Source organism: Arvicola amphibius, chromosome 9 (assembly GCF_903992535.2).
Source record: "Arvicola amphibius chromosome 9, mArvAmp1.2, whole genome shotgun sequence".
Taxonomy (NCBI): domain Eukaryota; kingdom Metazoa; phylum Chordata; class Mammalia; order Rodentia; family Cricetidae; genus Arvicola; species Arvicola amphibius.
Window position 1 is genome coordinate 73,664,668 of NC_052055.2, and position 12,743 is coordinate 73,677,410.

Sequence of the window (12,743 nt, forward strand, 5' to 3'; positions counted from 1 at the left end):
GATTTTTATGAATTAATTCTTGATACACTGAAGACTCCAGTTAGAGAATGGGGCAATAGAAGCGAAAACATACATTCTGGGATGTTTAACATTTCTTTCTCTTTTTGTCTCTTTCTTCCTTCCTCTCTCCTTCCTCTTCCCCTCCCTCCTGTCCTGTCCCTTAAGAGACAAGCTCCGCCCACTTTCTCCCCATATGAGGCAAGCAGATCTTTTTCCTGCTTCCAACCTGAGCTCCTTCCTTTCTCTTCTCTCTCAAAGAGGCAGCTTCTGCCTTTCCTCCTCTCTCTTCTCCCCACTTTTCCCCTTCCCCCTTCTCTTTCTCTCTCTGCTATTCTCCTTTTCCTCTTCCTCCCTTCTCCTTCCCCCTCCATAACCCACTAAAGAAATATCCAACCTCACTTTGCAAGCTATGCCTATCTGACTGTCTTTCACCTGCCACGGCTCCTCATGGGACAACCGTAGCTTTTGACCACCGCAGCTCCTCCCGGCACTCAGGGATTTGTGGCGTTGTATTTTTACCATAACAACTTCCCCTCTCTTTCTTTCTTTGTGTTTTTTCTGTAGCCTCTGCTACTCTGGGATGTGCTCTGTAGATCAGGCTGGCCTTGAGAGATCTGCCTGCCTTTCTGCCTCCCAAGTGCTGGGATTAAAGGCATGCACCACCACTACCAGAAGCTTTTTATTTGTGTTGTTTTTTTGTTTGTTTTAACATTTCTGATCCCTTATTTTCAAAATGGCCCATTGTTAATCCCACTAGTCAAGAATAAGAACACTACCAAAATTTAAAGTTAAATTTGAAACAAGCATTAATTAAATACTGGCCAGGTGGATGGACTCTTGCTAGGTCCATGCCTGGGTTCCCAGGAAATGGTGCCAAGTCACGGTTTGTAGGGGCTTATAATATTTCCCATTAGGTCTACTCAGGGGCAAGCATACATCCTGACATTTCCTGCCTGTGAACCCCGTGTACATAGGTGATCAAGCACTTCTGGTGTAATTGGGTCAAACAAACTTGTTTAGGGAAGTGAAAAAAAATGTGTGATTTGTTATCTCCCATAAACTGTAGCTTCCAGCATTTCAGGAACTGTCTGTCCTTGGGCAGATCAGAGGCATTTTTGTTTCATGGATCTCTTATGCATAGTAATTAAAACTGAAATGTAACTTAGGCTACCATACCACCTAATTAAATGTTTAAAAGAGTATATGTGTGTGTATGTATATGTATATAGTATATATATTTTATATAGTATATATAAAGAGTATATATGTAGTATATATAAAGAGTATATATAGAGAGTATATATAGTATATATAAAGAGTATATATATATATAGAGAGCATATATGTGTATGTATGTATATATATATATACATACATACATACATACATATATATATATACACATATACATATATGTCAGAGTTCAAAGCATTGTTGAATTCCTAAGGTAACTTTTCTAGCATGAGGCACATATATGAAGGATGAGCTGTTGCTCTGAGCTCTATTTCCACAAGACCACTTTATTCCAGACTGTAGCTAGTTGACATAAAGAGTAAAACTTAGAGAAGGAAATTGAAGATTGGAAGGAAGTCTAACAAGGATGCCATGAAAAGAATCAGTGACCGTGTTTACCCTGTTCCTCAGTGGAGGCATAGTTAGAGCTTTTGCAAAAATATCCAGGTGGGTTATTACCTGTTCCCACGTTGCTTTTTAGGTTGCTGAATGGATTCTTACCTTGACCTTGAACCAGACCTCATGGTCAGTAATCCTCACAAGCGAAGATGATGAAAGGGTTGAAGGGTCAACTGTGACTCTGCGTTACACTACAGCTTCCATGACAAGATGCTTTTTAGTTTATTTGCTTTTGTTTTGGGGTTTTTTGGTGGTTTTTTTTTTTTTTTGAGGGTGAGGTTGCAATGGCAGAGGGCAGGTTCGGGGGGAGGATGAAGAAATGGGTGGAATCAGATATGAAATCTGCAAAGAATCAATAAAAGTTAAAATAAATTACAGAGATATGAATTGTAACAAGTCCCCCTCCACCCCCAGCCAAGGCTCAGGGACCATCATCTTGGAAGAAGAGGAGGAGCTAATGTCAGAGCTGGAGGATGGGGAGAAGTGTTGAAATGCTGTGTTCTGGACGTGCCGTGCCGACCATAGTCATGACCACACACCAACCGTGGTCACCTGCATAAGACAAAGGCAAACAAAGTTCTTGACCAGATAGGGATGATCTTGTCTCCAGGCCCAACCCCTTATTGGGGAACTGCTGGCAGGTGATAGCTGCTGAGGAAGGATACAGGGGAGTTGGAAAGGGAAATGAAGGGTGGATATGGTCGTTTGTCTTTGTTTACATGCATAAAATTACTAAGAATAAAGACAATATTTTGAAGGCAATGAGAGACTATGGCTAGGAACAAAGTGGCTGAGCCATGGGAAGCAAATTTTAGTTGCAAAGCTCCCCTGGTTTCTCAGTAGAGAGGATGAGTGGCAGGACAGGAAGCAGGAACTAAGGAGATGGGTACAACAAGGAAGGAGAGGGATGGGGCAAGCATTGCTGGAAGGAGTGGGAAAGCAGGTTCTAGAGCAGCATTGTAAGCCTGTGATGTCAGCGGACAGGCTGTGGTGCCAGGCAGCCAAGGACTCTTTAGCACAAAGGTCAGTTGCCCCGGCAAAATCAGTGGGCACTGACAGCATGCAGGTGGTTATATGACACTGGCCAATTTGTGTGGGTTATAGACAAGAAACAGCTCACATTTGCAAGCAAGTAAATTATGCTGGCAAGCAGACCAGTTAGTGTTTAGAGCGGGTAGTGTTATAGGCCGGATTACATTCCCACATGCCTAAAATTCAGAGGATGAAGTTCAATGCTGAACATCTTTGTATGTGACTCTGTTTAGAAACTGAACCTATGAAGAGGTAATTAAAGCAGAACTTCATGAGACTATGATCTTAAAGGAAGATATTAGAATAGATACAAAGAAAAGGCACTGCGAAGATAGGAAAGGTAGCTGTCTTAGTTTGGTTTCTGTTGCTGTGATAAAACACCATTACCAAAAAAGTAAGTTGGAAGGAAAGGGTTTACTCCATCATAGATGGGAGTCAGGGCAGACACTCAAGGTAAGAACCTGGAGGCGAGAACTGAATCAGAAGCCGTGGTGGAACCATGTTTATTGACTTGCTCTACCTGCTTTCTTATGGCACCCAGGAACACCGGTGCAGGTGTGGCACCACCCACAGTGGATTGGACCCTTCCAGATCAACCATCAATCAAGAAAACACCACCCAGACAAGCCTATAGGCCAATATAATTAGGGTGTTTTCATCAGCTGAGCTGCCCTCTCCTTAGATGACTATTTTCTAGCAAGTTAACAAAAGCTACACCACAATGACCATATGCAAGCCAAGGAGAGAGACACCCCAAAGCTTACTGACACTCTTGTCTTAGATGTCTAGTCTTTAGAGCTGTGAACTAGGCAATTTATATCACTGTGAGCCATGCAATCTGTGGGACTTCATTATAACAGCCCTGGCAAATTTATATACACAGATAACAGCCTGGAAAAACTTTATAAATGGTGTGTGTGTGTGTGTGTGTGTGTGTGTGTGTGTGTGTGACACAGAAGTAACTGAAAGGGGGTGTGACTATTCAAATAACATGGAAATGAATATGAAGTTTGGAAGTTGCTGGGAGAGAGATGTCAGGAAATCATTGGATGACCATAGCAAAGACCTAAAGATGCTAACTGTTAGTTACTTTGCTGGTGCAGTAATAAAACACCACGACTAAAGTCTTCTGGATGAAAGAATTTATCTTGGCTTGTAGTTCCAGAGGGAAAGTTCAGCATGTGTGGAAAGGCAGGGCAGCAGGCAGCTAGAGCAGGCAGCTGAGGGATCACATCTTCAATCACATATAGGAAGCAGAGAAAGTGAACAGGAAGTGGGGTGAGACTAAACTCTTAAAGCCCATCTCTAACAACATGCTTCCTTCTAAGAGTTCCACTAACAATGGTTCCCAACTTGCAGGTCGCACCCCCAGACCCATCAGGAAACACAGTTATTTATGTTATGATTGCTAAAAGTAGCAAAATTATAATTATGAAGTAGCAATATCCCACAACTCAAAAGGGTCTCAGCATTAGGAAGGTTGAGAACCATTGTTCTAGAACCTTCCCAAATGGCAACACCAACCTGGGACCAAATGTTCAAAGGCATGATTCCATGAAAGACATTTCTCATTTAAATCCAGCACAATAATGAGACATCTTATTAAGACAAGAATGCCACATACATAAACATAATTAAGGCAATATACAGCAAACCAACAACCAACATCAAACCAAATGGAGAGAAACTCCCAGTGATTCCACTGAAATCAGGAACAAGACAAGGTTGTCCACACTCTGTATCTATTCAATATACATCTTGAGGTCCTAGCTAGAGCAATAAGTCAAACTTTCACTGTTTGCTGATGATATGATAGTTTACATAAGTGATCCCAAAAATTCTACTAAGGAACAAAAACACTCATAAACACTTTCAGCATTGTAGCAGGATACAAGATTAACTCAAAAAAATCAGTAGCCCTCCTGTCCACAGATGATAAAAGGGCTGGGGAAGAAATCAGAGAATCAACACCCTTCACAATAGCCACAAATAGCATAACATATCTCAGAGTAACTCTAACCAAACAAATGGAAAACTTGTATGACAGGAACTTTAAATCTTTGAAGAAAGAAATTGAAGAAGACACCAGAAAGTGGATAGATCTCCCATGCTCTTGGGTAGACAGAATTAAGATAGTAAAAATGGCAGTCTTACCAAAAGCAATCTACAGATTCAATGCAATGCCCATCAAAATCTCAGCAAAATTCTTTAAAGACCTTGAAAGAATGGTACTTAACTTCATATGGAAAAGCAAAAAACCCAGGATAGCCAAAACAGTCCTATACAATAAAAGAAATTCTGGAGGCATCAGAATCCCTGACTTCAAACTCTACTACGGAGCTACAGTACTGAAAACAGCCTGGTATTAGCATAAGAACAGACAGGAGGACCAATGGAACCAAATAGAAGACCCGGATATCAATCCACACATCTTTGAAAATCTGATCTTTGATAAAGAAGCAAAAAAATATCAAATGGAAAAATGAAAGCATATTTAACAAGTGGTGCTGGCATAATTGGATATCAACATGTAGGAAAACGAAAATAGACCCATATCTATCACCATGCACAAAACTCAAGTCCAAACGGATCAAAGACCTCAACATAAAACCAACCACACTGAACTTTATAAAAGAGAAAGTGGGAAGTACACTTGAACGCATTGGCACAAGGAACCACTTCCTAAATAGAACCTCAGCAGCACAGACACTGAGAGAAACAATGGACCTCCTGAAACTGAAAAGCTTCTGTAAAGCAAAGGACATGGTCAACAAGACAAAATGACAGCCTACAGATGGGAAAAGATCTTCACTAACCCCACATCAGACAGAGGTCTGATCTCCAAAATATACAAAGAACTCAAGAAATTGGACACCAAAAGATCACATAATCCAATAAAAAAAATGGAGTACAGACCTAAACAGAGAACTCTCAACAGAGGAATCTAAAATGGCTGAAAGACACTTAAGGAAATGTTCAACATCCTTAGTCATCAGAGAAATGCAAATCAAAACAACTCTGAGATTCCATCTTACACCTGTAAGAATGGCCAAAATCAAAACACTGATGACAACTTATGCTGGAGAGGATGTGGGGAAAAGAGAACACTTCTGCATTGCTGGTGGGAATGCAAGCTGGTACCACCCCTTTGGATGTCAGTGTGACGATTTCTCAGAAAATTAGGAAACAACCTTCCTCAAGACCCAGTAATACCACTTTTGGGTATATATCCAAAGGATGCGCAATCGTGCCACAAAGACATGTGCTCAACTATGTTCATAGCAGCTTTGTTTGTTATAGCCAGAACCTGGAAACAACCTAAATGCCCCTCGACTGAGGAATAGATAAGGAAAATGTGGTACATTTACACAGTGGAGTACTACACAGGAGAAAAAATGACAGCTTCAATTTTGCAGGAAAATAGATGGAGCTAGAAAACATTGTTTTGAGTGAGGTAACCCAGACACAGAAAGACAATGATCACATGTATTCACTCATAGGTTGTTTTTAAACATAAAGCAAAGAAAGCCAGCCTACAAACCACAATCCCAGAGAACTTAGACAACAATGAGGACCCTAAGAGAGACTTCCATAGATATAATCTACTTGGGAAGTAGAAAGTAGAAAAAGACAAGATCTCCTCAGTAAATTGGGAGCATGGGGACCATGGGAGAGGGTTTAAGGGGAGAGGAGAGAGGAAGGGAAGGGAGCAGAGAAAAATGTAGAGCTCAATAAATATCAATAAAAGATCATATTAAAAAAAAGACCAGAATGCCTGAGTGCCAAAGATGCATCATGTGGGTATGGAAAGCGAGAAGATCTTGGTTTGGGGACACAGCTTTGTGTTGTAGTTGAGTCACTAGAGGCTGGAACCTAGCAGGTGAGCCTAAAGAAAGTTAGCTTTGATGACTGAAAAGCACGGCTCGTGAGAAACACAAGTTCTCGGATGCCGCAGCACGATTCCCTGGGTGCCCATATCTAGGGGAGGAAAATGCATTAGTTAAGTACCACATTGATCTATCTGGACATAAATGAATTGAAACCGACACTTTTTTTTCGAGACAGATTTCTCTGTGGCTTTGGTGCCTGTCCTGGAACTAGCTCTTGTAGACCAGACTGGTCTTGAATTCAGAGATCTGCCTGCCTCTGCCTCCGAGTGCTGGGATTAAGGGCGTGCACCACCACAACCAGGCAAAACTGGCACATATCTTAAGGGATATACTATGCACATTTGGGAGATTACAGGTAGGCCCCAGGGGAGGAATTCTGTTAAATAGAATCCCTTTGACTGTACCATTAGGAAGAATATTTATTGCAGTTCCACAGCTTAAGAGAGAGGAGAGTATCCTGAGTGAGAACTATAGAATAAGTAAATGATTGGAAGACATACTGACAAATAAAACTACAGGAATAAAGATGTTATTTCAGAAGTCACTTTGTCAACAGCCTTTATGCTGAGAAGAGATACTATTTTATTCACAGATTCCAAATGGAGTGTCTCACATTGGAACATAATGACATTAGAACATGTGGCATGGGTGGTTATAAACACGTTTATTTAATAATATATAAAAATTCACACAACTGGGTTTCTGCCTAGAGTCTTGTGTTCTCTGGCTTGCAGGAAGCACAGATAGTGGCGAGTCCTCCCATTTCTCTTATGTGACAAGGACCATAGATTTGCTTCTTTCCAAGGTACAGCCTCTTCAGCTCTAGACCTGAACCTTCTTGGAGCTCTGGCAGCAGCCCCCCTGCCCACCCATCTCAGGGTCGCCCGTTCCCCTAGGCTGCAGGGAGGGGTCCTTTCTCCAGAGCAGCTACTTTCTGTTTCTCTGTACAAGTATTTGTGACCAATGAACTGTTCTGCTATCTTATCACTGGGTAGCATCACAGGCTCATTTCCTGTATTCTGCAGCTGGCTAACACCCCTTCTTCCTTGAGGCTCTCTTAGAGTGTTCACCTCACTTGATGGCACAGAACAAGCTAATAGTTTTGATTTTTCTCATCCCATTTTAGGCATAAGCAACAGGAACTCGGTTCTGACTAGTTTTAGAAAGAAGAGCTTATCAAAAGCTGGGGAGAGAGTTCAGCAGATAAAGCGTGCTGCAACAGAGGACCTGAGTTCAAATCCCCAGAACCCAGATAAGCTAGGAGCTACTTAGAGGAGCTGAGCACGCTTCTGTGCTGAGTTTGGAGGTGGAGACGTGAGCCCTTGGAAGCCCATGGGACAGAGAGCCTGGCGCACACAGCACAACAAGGAGACTGGGCCTCTGACAAGGTGACCGCTTCACTTGTGCTGTGACACATACATACACACGTACAGGCACACAAACAACAATCATAACGATAATGATGAGAAATAATTTGTTGAGGCATGCATTTTGCTTCCAGAATGAAGCTGTGGAGATTTGGAAATGAGTAGTCACTGTCCTCAAGTGTCGGGCTCCAACTCTTGGCTCTGCTCTCTTCTGCCTTGGCTTATATCTTGGCTTGGGAGTAGACCTTCCCTTTCCAGCAACAAGGTTGTGAAAGACCCAGATAAATCCAGACCCCTCTAGCAGGAAGAAAAGAGCCAAAAATCTAGGATTAGCCAGTTCAGTGACTGTGTTTCAGGAACTAGCTGAAGATAAAGTTAGATGATAATCTCGAGAATAATCTTGAGACACAGGGAGTTACCTCCTTGTGGTTATCACTGGTATTTTCAGAATTTTCCAATGATGCCCTCCCTACCCCCTTTGGATTACTGGGTTGTGGTTTCTTCCTTTAACTACCCCTTCTCCCAGCTACTCAGGGTCGAACTCCTCCCCTGCGTGGGTTATGAGTCTCGGCCCCAGTGCACTGGTACCTGTCAATAAACCTCGTGTGATCGCAGCAAGGGTGGTCTCTCGTGAGTTACGGGGGGGGGGGGGTGTCATGTTATCCCGAGACTTGAGTGAGAGTCTCTCTACACCAGGGGTCTTTCAGTTGAGCAGGATCAGCGCCAGGCTTCAGCTTTCCAGTATAGCAATTCAGTCAAAACACTGCCTTTTCTAATTGTTTCAGCTAATCTTTAGAGATTGTACTGTTCTGGACTGGAGCATGTCCCCATGATTGAACGAATTCTTTTGGGTAGTAGGATGGAATTGCTCCAACAGGCCAGCCTAGGATTAGTTTTAACTAACTCCAGTTTGTTTATTTTTCTTATTATATATATATATAATATGTATTATATATATATATATATGTATATATCCCTCACACCCCAGAAAACTCCTCAATTTACTGTAACCCAAGACATTTGGCACCTTAGGAGCCCATGCTGTGGATGAGGGAAGAACTATGTCTAGCCTCTCTGAGCTCCCACAGGCTAAGAATGTGGGGTGAGGGCCCCTCTGGAGCGATGGCTCTGTGCTGAAGAACATGCACTGTTCATTCAGGGGACCTGAGGTAGGTTTGCAGCACCCATGAAGACAGCTCACAATGGCCTGAATCACCAGCTCCAGGGGGACCTGCGGCCTCTGGCTTCCGCAGGTACCTATCCTCACGTGCATATAGACACATATAAACACTCACATACACATAATTCAAAATAACACAAATAAATCCTTTAAAAATGAAAGTGGGTAGTCTCCAATAGAACCTTAAGAAAAAGGAAGAATGCACGAGGGGCGGGGAGACTCCAGAGAGGCATCTGCTCTGCTCCTCCTTTAGATGAGCGGCCCCATGAGGGCGGGGCTGCATCTTACTCATTTCCGTTTCTTTGGGGAGGATGAGCAAGGATGAGCACATTGCTCTCCACGGGGGGGGGGGGGGGAAACCTGGGAAGAATTTGTGCTTTTTCATTTTATTAAATACTTGGGGAAATATCTCTTAGGATAAAGAAATTTCATGGTAGATGATATAGGATCATTTTAAACAATGATTCGTGTTTCTCCTGAGATTATTCAAATGTAATATTGCTTAAAGCAAGGTAGGTGAATGATTTTACTCACTGAACTCTCAAAATCTCCATGGAGCCATAGTTCATAAGGTGGTTTCATGTCTTACAGCTAAAACAAAACCTACTTTATGGTTTCATATATAGACACCTAGTGCACACCAGAATATGTACTTTAAACTACCCTCCTCAAGAGCCGGCTCACTCCATTGTGTTTGGTGACTCTCTTATTAGAACAGAAAGCAGGGGTTGTTTTGCTTCGGCCAGGGTGTGGCTTTTGCTCTGAAACCATTTTCCTGTAACTTCTGACCTAACTCCTGCCAACGGTGAGTGAAGCTTCAAGGGTGTCTTTGGTGTTGTTGGTATTTTTATGTGTGTTTTTGTATGTGTATGTGTACGTACATATGCATGGATATATAAAGAGCTATACCCTAAGCTTTGAAAATAGATTATTTTAGTATTTTGAGTTAATGAAGAGATAGGAAATCTTGAACTTAGTTCATGGAAGAAAAGAAAACAATGCTGCTTTCCCTAGGGCACGTCATTCACTTCTGAATAAGTTTAGACTATTGCTTCCTTGCATGTTGGAGACAAGCCTCGACAAAAATATCTCTTGCCAGGGTAGAGGTGTGGGGATTTAGAAAATATTAGTAAAGAATATGAAGACGCAAAAGAATAATAAAATAAAAAAATAATAAAATGGAGAAACATACAGGATAGTGTGGGGGGGAGTTCCAGTGAATACTGAAATTTGCCCATGTTTAATTTACAATTGCTTAAAATACCCTGACCTTAAAAGGTAGGAGTAAGAAAAAAAACTGTATTAACATGATACAAGGGAATGAACATACCAATTGAAGGTCACAGGCTGCATCCATAGTTAGACATTCTGTTGCTAGAACAAAACAAGTCACTCACACACTAGACCAAAACATTCTGTAGGCAAACCACTCCCTGGGTAGAATCCAAAGTCATCTCCATAAAAGAACTGGACCCTTAGTCCTATCCTTAGACTTGATTGAGGTAGGAACAATCTACTTCTCTATTCCTCAAGCACAAGGGCTGGATATTAGCCACACCTGTTGACAGTAACCTTGAGAGAGCAGAACTCCTTGTTCTAAATCTAGATGGGACCTTTGTTTGAGAAACAAACACAATAACCTTGAAGGAATAAAGGTAAATTCCAATTCTCTAATCTTTGGTCAATGTGGAAATAGGCTCATATTTTCGGGCCTCCATACTTGCAATCTCTAACACAAAATGATTTTAAAGGTGTAGCTGTTTTTTTTTTTTTTTTTTACTCTTTTACTCTGTGGAGTAAATAAATACAGAGCCTTATTCTTTCCTATAAATGCCCGGCCTCAGCTTGGCTTGTTTCTTGCCAGCTTTTCTTAATTTAAACTATCCATCTACCTATTGCCTCTAGGCTTTTACCTTTGTTCATTCTATATGTCTTTCTTTCCATCTTACTCTGTGGCTGGCTGTGTGTCTGGGTGGCTGGTCCCTCGAGTCCTCCTCTCCTTCTCTTTTCTTTTTGGCTCCTTCCTCTTCTACTTATTCTCTCTCTGCTTGGCAGCCCTGCTTATCTCTCTCCTGCCTAGCTACTGGCCTTTTAGCTCTTTATTAACCAATCAGAGTGTTTTAGGAGGTAATTTAGCTCCACATAATTAAACAAATACAACATAAAAGAATGCACACGGGGCTGGGGAGATTTCTCAGCATTAAAAAAACTTCCAGAGGACATGAGTTCAATTCCCAGCAACCACATGGTGCCTAGACAACCATATATAATGGGGTCTGGTGCTCATGCTCTCTGGCCCGTAGGCATACATGCAGAACAGAGCACTCATACCTAAAAAAAAAAAATACTACTCACATAAATAAAATTAATTTTAAAGAAAGAAATTGAAGGGAATTCGAAGGGCTGAAAATCATAAAATAGAAACAAGAAACAATACAAAGAATCAATACAAACAAAAAACTTGCTCTTTGGAGAAAATCAACAAGATAGACAAACCCTTAATCCAAACTAACCAAAAGACAGAGAGAGAACATCCAAATTAACAAAGTCAGAAATAAAAAAGGGGGACATAACAATAGACACTGAGGAATTAAAAAAATCATTAGATCATACTTCAAAAATATTCAGTTAAAAGCACTGCCTGGCCCATTAGCTCTAGCCCTTATTGGCTAACTCTCACATCTTGATTAACCTATATTTAGTTATCTGTGTAGCACCATGAGGTGGTGGTTTACTGGGAAGATTCTAGCCTATGTCCATCTTGAGGTTGGAGCTTCATGGCGACTGCCTCACTGCCTTCTTCCTCCCAGAATTCAGTTTTGTCTACTACACCCACCTAACAGCTGGCCTATCAAAAGGCCAAGGCAGTTTCTTTATTAACTAATGAAAGAGTAACACATAGACAGATGACCCTCCCTAACATCAGGTAATGCTAACCAAACAGTGGAAGACCTGTACGAAAAGAAACTTTAGTTTCTGAAGAAAGAAATTGAAGATGATACCATAAAATGGAAAGATCTCCTCCCATGCTGGTTGGATAGGTAGATCAGCACAGTAAAAATGGCAATCTTAACCAAAAGCAATCTACAGATTCAATGCAATCCCCATCAAAATACTTACACAATTCTTCACAGAACTTGAAAGAACAATACTCAACTTCATACGGAAAAACAAAAAAAACCCAGGATAGTCAAAACAATCCTATATAATAAAGGAACCTCCAGAGGTATCATTATCCCTGACTTCAAGCTCTATTATAGAACTATAGTAATAAGAACAGCTTGGTATTGACATGAAAAAGACAGGTGGACCAATGGAATCAAATCAAAGACCCCGATATTAATCTACATATATATGAACAACTAATTTTTGACAAAGAAGCGAAAATTATACTGTTATGGTAAAAATAAAATGCTGCAGGTCCCCAAGTGGTGACAGTGGGCAGTAGGCCACAAGGGGCAGTGAGTCCCAGGCAGGGAGCTGCATTGTGGGTGTGAGCTGGTTGACGGGTGAAAGACAAAGACTGGATAGGAATGCCATGTGGAGAAAGTGGGTATTTATTTAGTGGGTTATGGAGGGGAAGGGAAAGAGGAAAGGTAAGAAGAGGGAAGAGCAGAGAAAGGCAGAGAGAGAGAGAGAGAG